At 37.4% G+C, this 15,710-nt stretch overlaps 4 non-coding genes across 4 annotated transcripts; 2 read left to right on the plus strand and 2 right to left on the minus strand.

Annotated features, from left to right (window-relative positions):
* The first annotated feature begins 4,704 nt into the window (after nt 1-4,704).
* LOC131736344 (U6 spliceosomal RNA) lies at nt 4,705-4,811 on the plus strand. The gene has a single exon (XR_009328088.1). It is a non-coding gene; the product is annotated as a U6 spliceosomal RNA (small nuclear RNA).
* Nucleotides 4,812-8,378: 3,567 nt separating this feature from the next.
* Nucleotides 8,379-8,482, plus strand: LOC131736341 (U6 spliceosomal RNA). The gene has a single exon (XR_009328085.1). It is a non-coding gene; the product is annotated as a U6 spliceosomal RNA (small nuclear RNA).
* LOC131736339 (U6 spliceosomal RNA) lies at nt 8,475-8,581 on the minus strand. Its single transcript, XR_009328084.1, has one exon. It is a non-coding gene; the product is annotated as a U6 spliceosomal RNA (small nuclear RNA).
* A 3,562-nt stretch (nt 8,582-12,143) lies between these two features.
* On the minus strand, nt 12,144-12,250 carry LOC131736337 (U6 spliceosomal RNA). The gene has a single exon (XR_009328082.1). It is a non-coding gene; the product is annotated as a U6 spliceosomal RNA (small nuclear RNA).
* Nucleotides 12,251-15,710: the final 3,460 nt, after the last annotated feature.

A 15,710-nucleotide genomic window follows, 5' to 3' on the forward strand; every position in this document is an offset into this window, starting at 1 on the left:
CACAGGTTGCTGGGCCTGGTTCCGACGCTGCCCCTGTCCTTCAATGCCACTTCTAAGTGCACTGCAGGCCCCTTGAAAAAGTACATTTGGAAGAGTTTTGAAGCCATGCAAGCAGGTAGAAACACCATTTCAAGGGCTGTAGTATCAGACTAACAGCCTGTAACTGAGCCCAGTGTTTTTAGAGCGATTCCTGCAAAATTCAGCTTTTTTCCCCTTCAGCCAAGGCGACCGCTGCTTTAAGCCTATGGGGCATTTGGAACAATTTTGGCAGGCTCTCAAAGAATCAGCGAATGTGGTAGGTGGCTGAAAATTGCTACAGAGTACCTGTAGGACATGCAGATAATTGCTTGAAAAGCACAGGTTGCTGGGCCTTTCGGTTCCGACGCTGCCCCTGTCCTTCAATGCCACTTCTAAGTGCATTGCAGGCCCCTTGAAAATTGCAAGTTCACTTCTTTTTTTTTATTTCTCTGGAACAGTAAGGGCTAGAGATACCATTCAAACAGTTCCTGTATCAGGGTAATAGGTAGCAATGGTGTACCAAATTTGAGACCAATCCGTTGAAAAACAGAGTTTTTATTCAAAAAAAGCAATTGTGTTTGGTGGATTTCAATGTTATCCTATGGGGTTTTTTGAAGTTGCGGTTTGGTGCAAAATTCGTATTTTCCCTATAAATACGAAACGCCAGGTGCTATCGTTTCAGGTAGGGCATTGTTATACAGATAAGGGTGTCATCTACACAACGAGACCATTCCTGGGTTGTAATTCCACACCGGCGCTAAATGGCACGTGTTATTGTGTCTGTTTTTACGGTTTGGGTGAAAACGCCTATACGTTTCAATGGGAATCACATTAAAATTAATATTTCAATAACCCCTGGTGCTACCACCTCATACGAGGTATCGTTTGATAGGTATGATTGCAAGCTACAAAACGACAGAGTTTTTTATTCGACTGCTACACTAAATAACGACCTTAAATATGTTTCGTTTACATTTGGCGAAAAAAACGTCCCGTTCGTTTCGATGGGAGTTTTTTTAATCTTTAAATAACCACAGGTGGTATCAATTGAATCAAGGTATGCCTGGAAAGGCATTACTGCGAGCTACAAAACAAGACCTTTAGCACGACGGAACGACCCCTAACCCTAAACCCTAACCCTAACCCTAACCCTAACCCTAACCCTAACCCGAAACATTGAAGCTGAACCGGAACCCCAATCTCTAACCCAAGCCCAAAACCAAACCCAAACCCTAATTTGATTAGAGGAGCACCCTCAAAATGGAGCGAGGGTAACCAGTGGTGTACCACAGGGATCAGTATTAGGACCTTTGCTATTCCTAATCTACATTAATGATTCAGATTCTGGTATAGTAATGTCACAGGTGACGGTGAACTAGTTATTCCATGTAGTAAAACATTGGACTCCTTTGCATGGAGGATCTCAGTAAGCTACAGTGCACGGTTCATCAACTGATTCAGATTCATTTATGTTAAGTTTGCTACTGATGATGTGGAAAAGAACAGTAATTGAGTGCCCAAAAATATGAATCACAGTGAGTTTTGACCTCCTTTAGAATTCTGGATGGAGCGCATACCTTGCAAAATGACCCGGTGTGAACAAAAGGAAAATATATCGAAGTAATATGTACAGCTAAACGTGTCCAAGTATCTTATAGGAATGAAGTCAGACCATGGAAATCCACACCTGTGCTGGAGAAACATTGGATCAAGGGACTTCTTGTGGAAACAACTAGAGCGAAAACCTGGTACAGAAGCTGAATCCTGCTGGGAACGTATGGATATGCTGGACATGTCCTAGGCGATTTCACATATGGAATGTACTTTGACATAAAAATGAAGTGTTAGAGGTTTTTTGAAGGAAGGATAAAGAGGGAGTATCCGTGTACCGCCAGTAGGTGGCTCTCTTGCTCCATGAAATAGGTCAGTCTACACATGTTTTTAATTAAGTACTTAGTAATCTGGGAATAAAAAAAGCACCATTCCCGGCTAAAAGTGAACGTTAATCACACCTACAAACAAGATAAGAAAGAGATTCTTTACCACAAATAAATGAACATTAAAACTGAACAGCCAAGGTCTTAAGAAAAAACCTGTCTCAGCTGGATTTTGTATGAACAAAGAACAGGGTCAAGCCTAGTTCAGTCATTATAAAAAATATAAGAGTTGAATGCAGTTATACTGGCCTGTATTTGGATTTAAATCTTAGAGGGATTCACCAAAGAAATAAAGTGATATTTATAAATTCTAGCAGCAAACTGTTAAACTGAAGTAAATTAATTAAGTTTATCTTGAAATGCCACATTCATAGTTAAAAAGGTTCAGTGATAATTTACACTGTTTATAGTTTATAATGGTCAAAGACTAGTAATTAGACACAAAGGTATTGTAAATTAATAAAATAAATGATTAAAACCTTTTTTTAGACAGCATGGTATTTGAAACTAAAACTAATTATTTGATTTCATAAGATTAATAGTATGTTTTAAGTATTTGCTATAATAAGAAAACATATTATTTAAACTGACAAGTATTATTGCTTGTTCATGACTTTACTGTATTAATAAGAAGATTAAAAGCTGGAAGCAGTATTTGATTTAATTAAAAGGGAAAGTGGTACAGTTTATTTCTCCTTCAATTGAACAACAAGACCTCTAGACATTATGATGTCCATTTGAATTATAGAATTTTAAGGGTGTTGTGTTATGTTTTTTGTGTTAAGTTTGTAATCAATATACTATAATGTACCTTGTTGTTAATCCACTATACTATTGTCTAATGATGGTAGATGGAGTCCTTATAATGTGGTTCTTTGAAACTGCTCTATTGCTAAAAGGGGGCCTCTCTCCTTATCCCGATGAACAGGCTGTAGAGAAAGGAGGGGGGTCTTATTGCATTCTACGCTAGCAAAGCTGCAAGTCTTGTAGATTTGGAATTTAGGGTTTATGGAATTAGTGGTTTAGCACAGATAAGAATATATCTTGAAATAATATGCAAAAACGATGGCTTAACAGACATTGATAGGTCATAGATCTAAAAAAAGTGTTTGCACAGACTTTGGCCTTGAAAAAACAAGAGACTCTGGAAAACTGCTTGGAATAGCATATTTAGAAGTCAGATACAGGTCAGAGCCTGGTTAGTGCATCTTTTAAGGGATAAATAATTCAAATGAAAACTATTACCACTTAAACTTAGTGAAACTAATTGACCTTAAATACTGCACGAGACAATCTTTTGTCAAATCCTCTGTTAGACAATGGTATATGGAATTAAAACTGACTCATTAACAAAATGATGAAACAATATGAGGTTAAAAGAAACACATGCCTTTAATTTAGCAAAATATAATGAATTAGAAGATGATGTCACATATTAAGAACATCTCTCATATATAACACATATAAAAATAGTGTTTTGCATGCACATATAAACAGTAGTGTTTTTATATTATATTATAAACCAAGATCCTGGGAACTTTGGTTCACTTAACTTTTCAGATAAAGGAGGGGCTCGGAGGAAAACAAGGAATGAGATCATAGAGTTGGACAAATATGAAGTTGTGAAATCATTCAGTACATGACACCCTATTCATTCTGAAAAGTTAGTCCGGATCTTTTGAAAACTATTATTTGTAAAAGGGATAAGAGCTGTCTCACCAGATTAATGATTGGATTTAATTGAGGCGTCCCATGTATTCCAATGGGACGAAAAACCTATAATAACTCCTAAGTAATTACAATGGAGTACCACACTCATCCCAGACAGGGTAAGGTGGTCCATCTTCTGCAAACTTTAAATACATAAGTCTGTCAATTTCTTGGGTGCTATATTAGTCATCTGGATATATTGCGGGTCAAGAGCGTAATAAAAATACCCCACAAGGAGTAGTAACATCTCTGTCCTCCTAACGTCTCCCCTGAGATAAGAGTGTATACTGAGCTAAATGGAACAGAGTACGTACAGAAATCTGAACCTACGGATTTTGTGACAGTAAGCAAACTTGTTAAATTTGCATATCTCCCAGCTGTCTCTCTGATGTATAGCTGTGCTCACTTCTTTATTAAACGTGAGTTTAAACTATTATTATTATTATTATTACTATTATTACCTCTGACCGTATAACCTGGCATCCTTCACTCCTGTTCCTGGAAGAATGGCCTCCAGCTGAGGTAGTTTCATCAGTTATTTCTTGTACCTGTTTTTTAAACTAGATGACCACTACATCGTGTCTAAAGGTATAATTGCAAGAACTGTGTAGTTCTGTATTCCTAATAATCATTGAGTGTCATTATTAAACCCTAACTCTGACCCTAGCCCCGAGTATTAAGCCCCCTCCTCTGAGGTGTCAGTTGCATTCCGCGCTGTGATACGAAACGGGACCCTGGTCAACCTGCAAGTCTTTTGGTATGCTGGCCAATCCGGAGGGGTCAACGTCATAGGTAACATGTCAGTATTTGCATATCTTTCCCAGCCGGTTTGAAGGTGCAGATGTGCAGACTTCTTTATTCAGCCACTTTCTGCAAACGTGATATCCTCAGAGTTTGTAACCCTCTGCGTGTTGATTGTGGACAACCATGCATATACGCAGAGCAATTGGACACAATTGGACTATGCTTGACACACCACAAGACCAATCGCTCTTTAGCCACTCGCTGTACATAGAGGCGCGTATCAGGTAAGCACCGTGTGTTCGCTACGGCAGCACATATACTAAAATTGGAACGATACAGAGAAGATTAGCATGGCCCCTGCGCAAGGATGACACGCAAATTTGTGAAGCGTTCCACATTTTTGGTCTTTTTTTGTCGTTGGGAATAGTACTGTACCTGCCTTGGAATAACTCCCCTGGTAGAACCCGAAACATTGAAGCTGAACCGGAACCCCAATCCTAACCCAAGCCCAAAACCAAACACCAAACCCTAATTTGATTAGAGGAGCACCCTCAAAATGGAGCGAGGTAACCAGTGGTGTACCACAGGGATCAGTATTAGGACCTCTGCTATTCCTAATCTACATTAATGATTCAGATTCTGGTATAGTAATGTCACAGGTGACGGTGAACTAGTTATTCCATGTAGTAAAACATTGGACTCCTTTGCATGGAGGATCTCAGTAAGCTACAGTGCACGGTTCATCAACTGATTCAGATTCATTTATGTTAAGTTTGCTACTGATGATGTGGAAAAGAACAGTAATTGAGTGCCCAAAAATATGAATCACAGTGAGTTTTGACCTCCTTTAGAATTCTGGATGGAGCGCATACCTTTCAAAATGACCCGGTGTGAACAAAAGGAAATATATCGAAGTAATATGTACAGCTAAACGTGTCCAAGTATCTTATAGGAATGAAGTCAGACCATGGAAATCCACACCTGTGCTGGAGAAACATTGGATCAAGGGACTTCTTGTGGAAACAACTAGAGCGAAACCTGGTACAGAAGCTGAATCCTGCTGGGAACGTATGGATATGCTGGACATGTCCTAGGCGATTTCACATATGGAATGTACTTTGACATAAAAATGAAGTGTTAGAGGTTTTTTGAAGGAAGGATAAAGAGGGAGTATCCGTGTACCGCCAGTAGGTGGCTCTCTTGCTCCATGAAATAGGTCAGTCTACACATGTTTTTAATTAAGTACTTAGTAATCTGGGAATAAAAAAGCACCATTCCGGCTAAAAGTGAACGTTAATCACACCTACAAACAAGATAAGAAAGAGATTCTTTACCACAAATAAATGAACATTAAAACTGAACAGCCAAGGTCTTAAGAAAAAACCTGTCTCAGCTGGATTTTGTATGAACAAAGAACAGGGTCAAGCCTAGTTCAGTCATTATAAAAAATATAAGAGTTGAATGCAGTTATACTGGCCTGTATTTGGATTTAAATCTTAGAGGGATTCACCAAAGAAATAAAGTGATATTATAAATTCTAGCAGCAACTGTTAAACTGAAGTAAATTAATTAAGTTTATCTTGAAATGCCACATTCATAGTTAAAAAGGTTCAGTGATAATTTACACTGTTTATAGTTTATAATGGTCAAAGACTAGTAATTAGACACAAAGGTATTGTAAATTAATAAAATAAATGATTAAAACCTTTTTTTAGACAGCATGGTATTTGAAACTAAAACTAATTATTTGATTTCATAAGATTAATAGTATGTTTTAAGTATTTGCTATAATAAGAAAACATATTATTTAAACTGACAAGTATTATTGCTTGTTCATGACTTTACTGTATTAATAAGAAGATTATAAGCTGGAAGCAGTATTTGATTTAATTAAAAGGGAAAGTGGTACAGTTTATTTCTCCTTCTATTGAACAACAAGACCTCTAGACATTATGATGTCCATTGAATTATAGAATTTTAAGGGTGTTGTGTTATGTTTTTGTGTTAAGTTTGTAATAATATACTATAATGTACCTTGTTGTTAATCCACTATACTATTGTCTAATGATGGTAGATGGAGTCCTTATAATGTGGTTCTTTGAAACTGCTCTATTGCTAAAAGGGGCCTCTCTCCTTATCCCGATGAACAGGCTGTAGAGAAAGGAGGGGGTCTTATTGCATTCTACGCTAGCAAAGCTGCAAGTCTTGCAGATTTGGAATTTAGGGTTTATGGAATTAGTGGTTTAGCACAGATAAGAATATATCTTGAAATAATATGCAAAAATGATGGCTTAACAGACATTGATAGGTCATAGATCTAAAAAAGTGTTTGCACAGACTTTTGGCCTTGAAAAAACAAGAGACTCTGGAAAACTGCTTGGAATAGCATATTTAGAAGTCAGATACAGGTCAGAGCCTGGTTAGTGCATCTTTTAAGGGATAAAATAATTCTAATGAAAACTATTACCACTTAAACTTAGTGAAACTAATTGACTTAAATACTGCACGAGACAATCTTTTGTCAAATCCTCTGTTAGACAATGGTATATGGAATTAAAACTGACTCATTAACAAAATGATGAAACAATATGAGGTTAAAAGAAACACATGCCTTTAATTTAGCAAAATATAATGAATTAGAAGATGATGTCACATATTAAGAACATCTCTCATATATAACACATATAAAAATAGTGTTTTGCATGCACATATAAACAGTAGTGTTGTTATATTATATTATAAACCAAGATCCTGGGAACTTTGGTTCACTTAACTTTTCAGATAAAGGAGGGGCTCGGAGGAAAACAAGGAATGAGATCATAGAGTTGGACAAATATGAAGTTGTGAATTCATTCAGTACATGACACCTATTCATTCTGAAAAGTTAGTCCGGATCTTTTGAAAACTATTATTTGTAAAAGGGATAAGAGCTGTCTCACCAGATTAATGATTGGATTTAATTGAGGCGTCCCATGTATTCCAATGGGACGAAAAACCTATATAACTCCTAAGTAATTACAATGGAGTACCACCACTCATCCCAGACAGGGTAAGGTGGTCCATCTTCTGCAAACTTTAAATACATAAGTCTGTCAATTTCTTGGGTGCTATATTAGTCATCTGGATATATTGCGGGTCAAGAGCGTAATAAAAATACCCCACAAGGAGTAGTAACATCTCTGTCCTCCTAACGTCTCCCCTGAGATAAGAGTGTATACTGAGCTAAATGGAACAGAGTACGTACAGAAATCTGAACCTACGGATTTTGTGACAGTAAGCAAACTTGTTAAATTTGCATATCTCCCAGCTGTCTCTCTGATGTATAGCTGTGCTCACTTCTTTATTAAACGTGAGTTTAAACTATTATTATTATTATTATTACTATTATTACCTCTGACCGTATAACCTGGCATCCTTCACTCCTGTTCCTGGAAGAATGGCCTCCAGCTGAGGTAGTTTCATCAGTTATTTCTTGTACCTGTTTTTAAACTAGATGACCACTACATCGTGTCTAAAGGTATAATTGCAAGAACTGTGTAGTTCTGTATTCCTAATAATCATTGAGTGTCATTATTAAACCCTAACTCTGACCCTAGCCCCCGAGTATTAAGCCCCCTCCTCTGAGGTGTCAGTTGCATTCCGCGCTGTGATACGAAACGGGACCCTGGTCAACCTGCAAGTCTTTTGGTATGCTGGCCAATCCGGAGGGGTCAACGTCATAGGTAACATGTCAGTATTTGCATATCTTTCCCAGCCGGTTTGAAGGTGCAGATGTGCAGACTTCTTTATTCAGCCGCTTTCTGCAAACGTGATATCCTCAGAGTTTGTAACCCTCTGCGTGTTGATTGTGGACAACCATGCATATACGCAGAGCAATTGGACACAATTGGACTATGCTTGACACACCACAAGACCAATCGCTCTTTATCCACTCGCTGTACATAGAGGCACGTATCAGGTAAGCACCGTGTGTTCGCTACGGCAGCACATATACTAAAATTGGAACGATACAGAGAAGATTAGCATGGCCCCTGAATCTACTATTCCCAACGACAAAAAAAGACCAAAAATGTGGAACGCTTCACGAATTTGCGTGTCATCCTTGCGCAGGGGCCTTGCTAATCTTCTCTGTATCGTTCCAATTTTAGTATATGTGCTGCCGTAGCGAACACACGGTGCTTACCTGATACGCGCCTCTATGTACAGCGAGTGGCTAAAGAGCGATTGGTCTTGTGGTGTGTCAAGCATAGTCCAATTGTGTCCAATTGCTCTGCGTATATGCATGGTTGTCCACAATCAACACGCAGAGGGTTACAAACTCTGAGGATATCACGTTTGCAGAAAGCGGCTGAATAAAGAAGTCTGCACATCTGCACCTTCAAACCGGCTGGGAAAGATATGCAAATACTGACATGTTACCTATGACGTTGACCCCTCCGGATTGGCCAGCATCCCGAAAGACTTGCAGGTTGACCAGGGTCCCGTTTCGTATCACAGCGCGGAATGCAACTGACACCTCAGAGGAGGGGGCTTAATACTCGGGGCTAGGGTCAGAGTTAGGGTTTAATAATGACACTCAATGATTATTAGGAATACAGAACTACACAGTTCTTGCAATTATACCTTTAGACACGATGTAGTGGTCATCTAGTTTAAAAACAGGTACAAGAAATAACTGATGAAACTACCTCAGCTGGAGGCCATTCTTCCAGGAACAGGAGTGAAGGATGCCAGGTTATACGGTCAGAGGTAATAATAGTAATAATAATAATAATAATAGTTTAAACTCACGTTTAATAAAGAAGTGAGCACAGCTATACATCAGAGAGACAGCTGGGAGATATGCAAATTTAACAAGTTTGCTTACTGTCACAAAATCCGTAGGTTCAGATTTCTGTACGTACTCTGTTCCATTTAGCTCAGTATACACTCTTATCTCAGGGGAGACGTTAGGAGGACAGAGATGTTACTACTCCTTGTGGGGTATTTTTATTACGCTCTTGACCCGCAATATATCCAGATGACTAATATAGCACCCAAGAAATTGACAGACTTATGTATTTAAAGTTTGCAGAAGATGGACCACCTTACCCTGTCTGGGATGAGTGTGGTACTCCATTGTAATTACTTAGGAGTTATATAGGTTTTTCGTCCCATTGGAATACATGGGACGCCTCAATTAAATCCAATCATTAATCTGGTGAGACAGCTCTTATCCCTTTTACAAATAATAGTTTTCAAAAGATCCGGACTAACTTTTCAGAATGAATAGGTGTCATGTACTGAATGAATTCACAACTTCATATTTGTCCAACTCTATGATCTCATTCCTTGTTTTCCTCCGAGCCCCTCCTTTATCTGAAAAGTTAAGTGAACCAAAGTTCCCAGGATCTTGGTTTATAATATAATATAACAACACTACTGTTTATATGTGCATGCAAAACACTATTTTTATATGTGTTATATATGAGAGATGTTCTTAATATGTGACATCATCTTCTAATTCATTATATTTTGCTAAATTAAAGGCATGTGTTTCTTTTAACCTCATATTGTTTCATCATTTTGTTAATGAGTCAGTTTTAATTCCATATACCATTGTCTAACAGAGGATTTGACAAAAGATTGTCTCGTGCAGTATTTAAGTCAATTAGTTTCACTAAGTTTAAGTGGTAATAGTTTTCATTAGAATTATTTATCCCTTAAAAGATGCACTAACCAGGCTCTGACCTGTATCTGACTTCTAAATATGCTATTCCAAGCAGTTTTCCAGAGTCTCTTGTTTTTTCAAGGCCAAAGTCTGTGCAAACACTTTTTTAGATCTATGACCTATCAATGTCTGTTAAGCCATCATTTTTGCATATTATTTCAAGATATATTCTTATCTGTGCTAAACCACTAATTCCATAAACCCTAAATTCCAAATCTACAAGACTTGCAGCTTTGCTAGCGTAGAATGCAATAAGACCCCCTCCTTTCTCTACAGCCTGTTCATCGGGATAAGGAGAGAGGCCCCTTTTAGCAATAGAGCAGTTTCAAAGAACCACATTATAAGGACTCCATCTACCATCATTAGACAATAGTATAGTGGATTAACAACAAGGTACATTATAGTATATTATTACAAACTTAACACAAAAACATAACACAACACCCTTAAAATTCTATAATTCAATGGACATCATAATGTCTAGAGGTCTTGTTGTTCAATAGAAGGAGAAATAAACTGTACCACTTTCCCTTTTAATTAAATCAAATACTGCTTCCAGCTTTTAATCTTCTTATTAATACAGTAAAGTCATGAACAAGCAATAATACTTGTCAGTTTAAATAATATGTTTTCTTATTATAGCAAATACTTAAAACATACTATTAATCTTATGAAATCAAATAATTAGTTTTAGTTTCAAATACCATGCTGTCTAAAAAAAGGTTTTAATCATTTATTTTATTAATTTACAATACCTTTGTGTCTAATTACTAGTCTTTGACCATTATAAACTATAAACAGTGTAAATTATCACTGAACCTTTTTAACTATGAATGTGGCATTTCAAGATAAACTTAATTAATTTACTTCAGTTTAACAGTTGCTGCTAGAATTTATAATATCACTTTATTTCTTTGGTGAATCCCTCTAAGATTTAAATCCAAATACAGGCCAGTATAACTGCATTCAACTCTTATATTTTTTATAATGACTGAACTAGGCTTGACCCTGTTCTTTGTTCATACAAAATCCAGCTGAGACAGGTTTTTTCTTAAGACCTTGGCTGTTCAGTTTTAATGTTCATTTATTTGTGGTAAAGAATCTCTTTCTTATCTTGTTTGTAGGTGTGATTAACGTTCACTTTTAGCCGGAATGGTGCTTTTTTATTCCCAGATTACTAAGTACTTAATTAAAAACATGTGTAGACTGACCTATTTCATGGAGCAAGAGAGCCACCTACTGGCGGTACACGGATACTCCCTCTTTATCCTTCCTTCAAAAAACCTCTAACACTTCATTTTTATGTCAAAGTACATTCCATATGTGAAATCGCCTAGGACATGTCCAGCATATCCATACGTTCCCAGCAGGATTCAGCTTCTGTACCAGGTTTCGCTCTAGTTGTTTCCACAAGAAGTCCCTTGATCCAATGTTTCTCCAGCACAGGTGTGGATTTCCATGGTCTGACTTCATTCCTATAAGATACTTGGACACGTTTAGCTGTACATATTACTTCGATATATTTCCTTTTGTTCACACCGGGTCATTTTGCAAGGTATGCGCTCCATCCAGAATTCTAAAGGAGGTCAAAACTCACTGTGATTCATATTTTTGGGCACTCAATTACTGTTCTTTTCCACATCATCAGTAGCAAACTTAACATAAATGAATCTGAATCAGTTGATGAACCGTGCACTGTAGCTTACTGAGATCCTCCATGCAAAGGAGTCCAATGTTTTACTACATGGAATAACTAGTTCACCGTCACCTGTGACATTACTATACCAGAATCTGAATCATTAATGTAGATTAGGAATAGCAGAGGTCCTAATACTGATCCCTGTGGTACACCACTGGTTACCTCGCTCCATTTTGAGGGTGCTCCTCTAATCAAATTAGGGTTTGGGTTTGGTTTTGGGCTTGGGTTAGGATTGGGGTTCCGGTTCAGCTTCAATGTTTCGGGTTCTACCAGGGGAGTTATTCCAAGGCAGGTACAGTACTATTCCCAACGACAAAAAAAGACCAAAAATGTGGAACGCTTCACGAATTTGCGTGTCATCCTTGCGCAGGGGCCATGCTAATCTTCTCTGTATCGTTCCAATTTTAGTATATGTGCTGCCGTAGCGAACACACGGTGCTTACCTGATACGCGCCTCTATGTACAGCGAGTGGCTAAAGAGCGATTGGTCTTGTGGTGTGTCAAGCATAGTCCAATTGTGTCCAATTGCTCTGCGTATATGCATGGTTGTCCACAATCAACACGCAGAGGGTTACAAACTCTGAGGATATCACGTTTGCAGAAAGCGGCTGAATAAAGAAGTCTGCACATCTGCACCTTCAAACCGGCTGGGAAAGATATGCAAATACTGACATGTTACCTATGACGTTGACCCCTCCGGATTGGCCAGCATACCAAAAGACTTGCAGGTTGACCAGGGTCCCGTTTCGTATCACAGCGCGGAATGCAACTGACACCTCAGAGGAGGGGGCTTAATACTCGGGGCTAGGGTCAGAGTTAGGGTTTAATAATGACACTCAATGATTATTAGGAATACAGAACTACACAGTTCTTGCAATTATACCTTTAGACACGATGTAGTGGTCATCTAGTTTAAAAACAGGTACAAGAAATAACTGATGAAACTACCTCAGCTGGAGGCCATTCTTCCAGGAACAGGAGTGAAGGATGCCAGGTTATACGGTCAGAGGTAATAATAGTAATAATAATAATAATAATAGTTTAAACTCACGTTTAATAAAGAAGTGAGCACAGCTATACATCAGAGAGACAGCTGGGAGATATGCAAATTTAACAAGTTTGCTTACTGTCACAAAATCCGTAGGTTCAGATTTCTGTACGTACTCTGTTCCATTTAGCTCAGTATACACTCTTATCTCAGGGGAGACGTTAGGAGGACAGAGATGTTACTACTCCTTGTGGGGTATTTTTATTACGCTCTTGACCCGCAATATATCCAGATGACTAATATAGCACCCAAGAAATTGACAGACTTATGTATTTAAAGTTTGCAGAAGATGGACCACCTTACCCTGTCTGGGATGAGTGTGGTACTCCATTGTAATTACTTAGGAGTTATATAGGTTTTTCGTCCCATTGGAATACATGGGACGCCTCAATTAAATCCAATCATTAATCTGGTGAGACAGCTCTTATCCCTTTTACAAATAATAGTTTTCAAAAGATCCGGACTAACTTTTCAGAATGAATAGGTGTCATGTACTGAATGAATTCACAACTTCATATTTGTCCAACTCTATGATCTCATTCCTTGTTTTCCTCCGAGCCCCTCCTTTATCTGAAAAGTTAAGTGAACCAAAGTTCCCAGGATCTTGGTTTATAATATAATATAAAAACACTACTGTTTATATGTGCATGCAAAACACTATTTTTATATGTGTTATATATGAGAGATGTTCTTAATATGTGACATCATCTTCTAATTCATTATATTTTGCTAAATTAAAGGCATGTGTTTCTTTTAACCTCATATTGTTTCATCATTTTGTTAATGAGTCAGTTTTAATTCCATATACCATTGTCTAACAGAGGATTTGACAAAAGATTGTCTCGTGCAGTATTTAAGTCAATTAGTTTCACTAAGTTTAAGTGGTAATAGTTTTCATTAGAATTATTTATCCCTTAAAAGATGCACTAACCAGGCTCTGACCTGTATCTGACTTCTAAATATGCTATTCCAAGCAGTTTTCCAGAGTCTCTTGTTTTTTCAAGGCCAAAGTCTGTGCAAACACTTTTTTTAGATCTATGACCTATCAATGTCTGTTAAGCCATCGTTTTTGCATATTATTTCAAGATATATTCTTATCTGTGCTAAACCACTAATTCCATAAACCCTAAATTCCAAATCTACAAGACTTGCAGCTTTGCTAGCGTAGAATGCAATAAGACCCCCTCCTTTCTCTACAGCCTGTTCATCGGGATAAGGAGAGAGGCCCCTTTTAGCAATAGAGCAGTTTCAAAGAACCACATTATAAGGACTCCATCTACCATCATTAGACAATAGTATAGTGGATTAACAACAAGGTACATTATAGTATATTATTACAAACTTAACACAAAAACATAACACAACACCCTTAAAATTCGATAATTCAATGGACATCATAATGTCTAGAGGTCTTGTTGTTCAATAGAAGGAGAAATAAACTGTACCACTTTCCCTTTTAATTAAATCAAATACTGCTTCCAGCTTTTAATCTTCTTATTAATACAGTAAAGTCATGAACAAGCAATAATACTTGTCAGTTTAAATAATATGTTTTCTTATTATAGCAAATACTTAAAACATACTATTAATCTTATGAAATCAAATAATTAGTTTTAGTTTCAAATACCATGCTGTCTAAAAAAAGGTTTTAATCATTTATTTTATTAATTTACAATACCTTTGTGTCTAATTACTAGTCTTTGACCATTATAAACTATAAACAGTGTAAATTATCACTGAACCTTTTTAACTATGAATGTGGCATTTCAAGATAAACTTAATTAATTTACTTCAGTTTAACAGTTGCTGCTAGAATTTATAATATCACTTTATTTCTTTGGTGAATCCCTCTAAGATTTAAATCCAAATACAGGCCAGTATAACTGCATTCAACTCTTATATTTTTATAATGACTGAACTAGGCTTGACCCTGTTCTTTGTTCATACAAAATCCAGCTGAGACAGGTTTTTTCTTAAGACCTTGGCTGTTCAGTTTTAATGTTCATTTATTTGTGGTAAAGAATCTCTTTCTTATCTTGTTTGTAGGTGTGATTAACGTTCACTTTTAGCCGGAATGGTGCTTTTTTATTCCCAGATTACTAAGTACTTAATTAAAAACATGTGTAGACTGACCTATTTCATGGAGCAAGAGAGCCACCTACTGGCGGTACACGGATACTCCCTCTTTATCCTTCCTTCAAAAAACCTCTAACACTTCATTTTTATGTCAAAGTACATTCCATATGTGAAATCGCCTAGGACATGTCCAGCATATCCATACGTTCCCAGCAGGATTCAGCTTCTGTACCAGGTTTCGCTCTAGTTGTTTCCACAAGAAGTCCCTTGATCCAATGTTTCTCCAGCACAGGTGTGGATTTCCATGGTCTGACTTCATTCCTATAAGATACTTGGACACGTTTAGCTGTACATATTACTTCGATATATTTCCTTTTGTTCACACCGGGTCATTTTGCAAGGTATGCGCTCCATCCAGAATTCTAAAGGAGGTCAAAACTCACTGTGATTCATATTTTTGGGCACTCAATTACTGTTCTTTTCCACATCATCAGTAGCAAACTTAACATAAATGAATCTGAATCAGTTGATGAACCGTGCACTGTAGCTTACTGAGATCCTCCATGCAAAGGAGTCCAATGTTTTACTACATGGAATAACTAGTTCACCGTCACCTGTGACATTACTATACCAGAATCTGAATCATTAATGTAGATTAGGAATAGCAAAGGTCCTAATACTGATCCCTGTGGTACACCACTGGTTACCTCGCTCCATTTTGAGGGTGCTCCTCTAATCAAATTAGGGTTTGGCTTTGGTTTTGGGCTT

Source organism: Acipenser ruthenus, unplaced genomic scaffold (genome assembly GCF_902713425.1).
Source record: "Acipenser ruthenus unplaced genomic scaffold, fAciRut3.2 maternal haplotype, whole genome shotgun sequence".
Lineage (NCBI taxonomy): Eukaryota > Metazoa > Chordata > Actinopteri > Acipenseriformes > Acipenseridae > Acipenser > Acipenser ruthenus.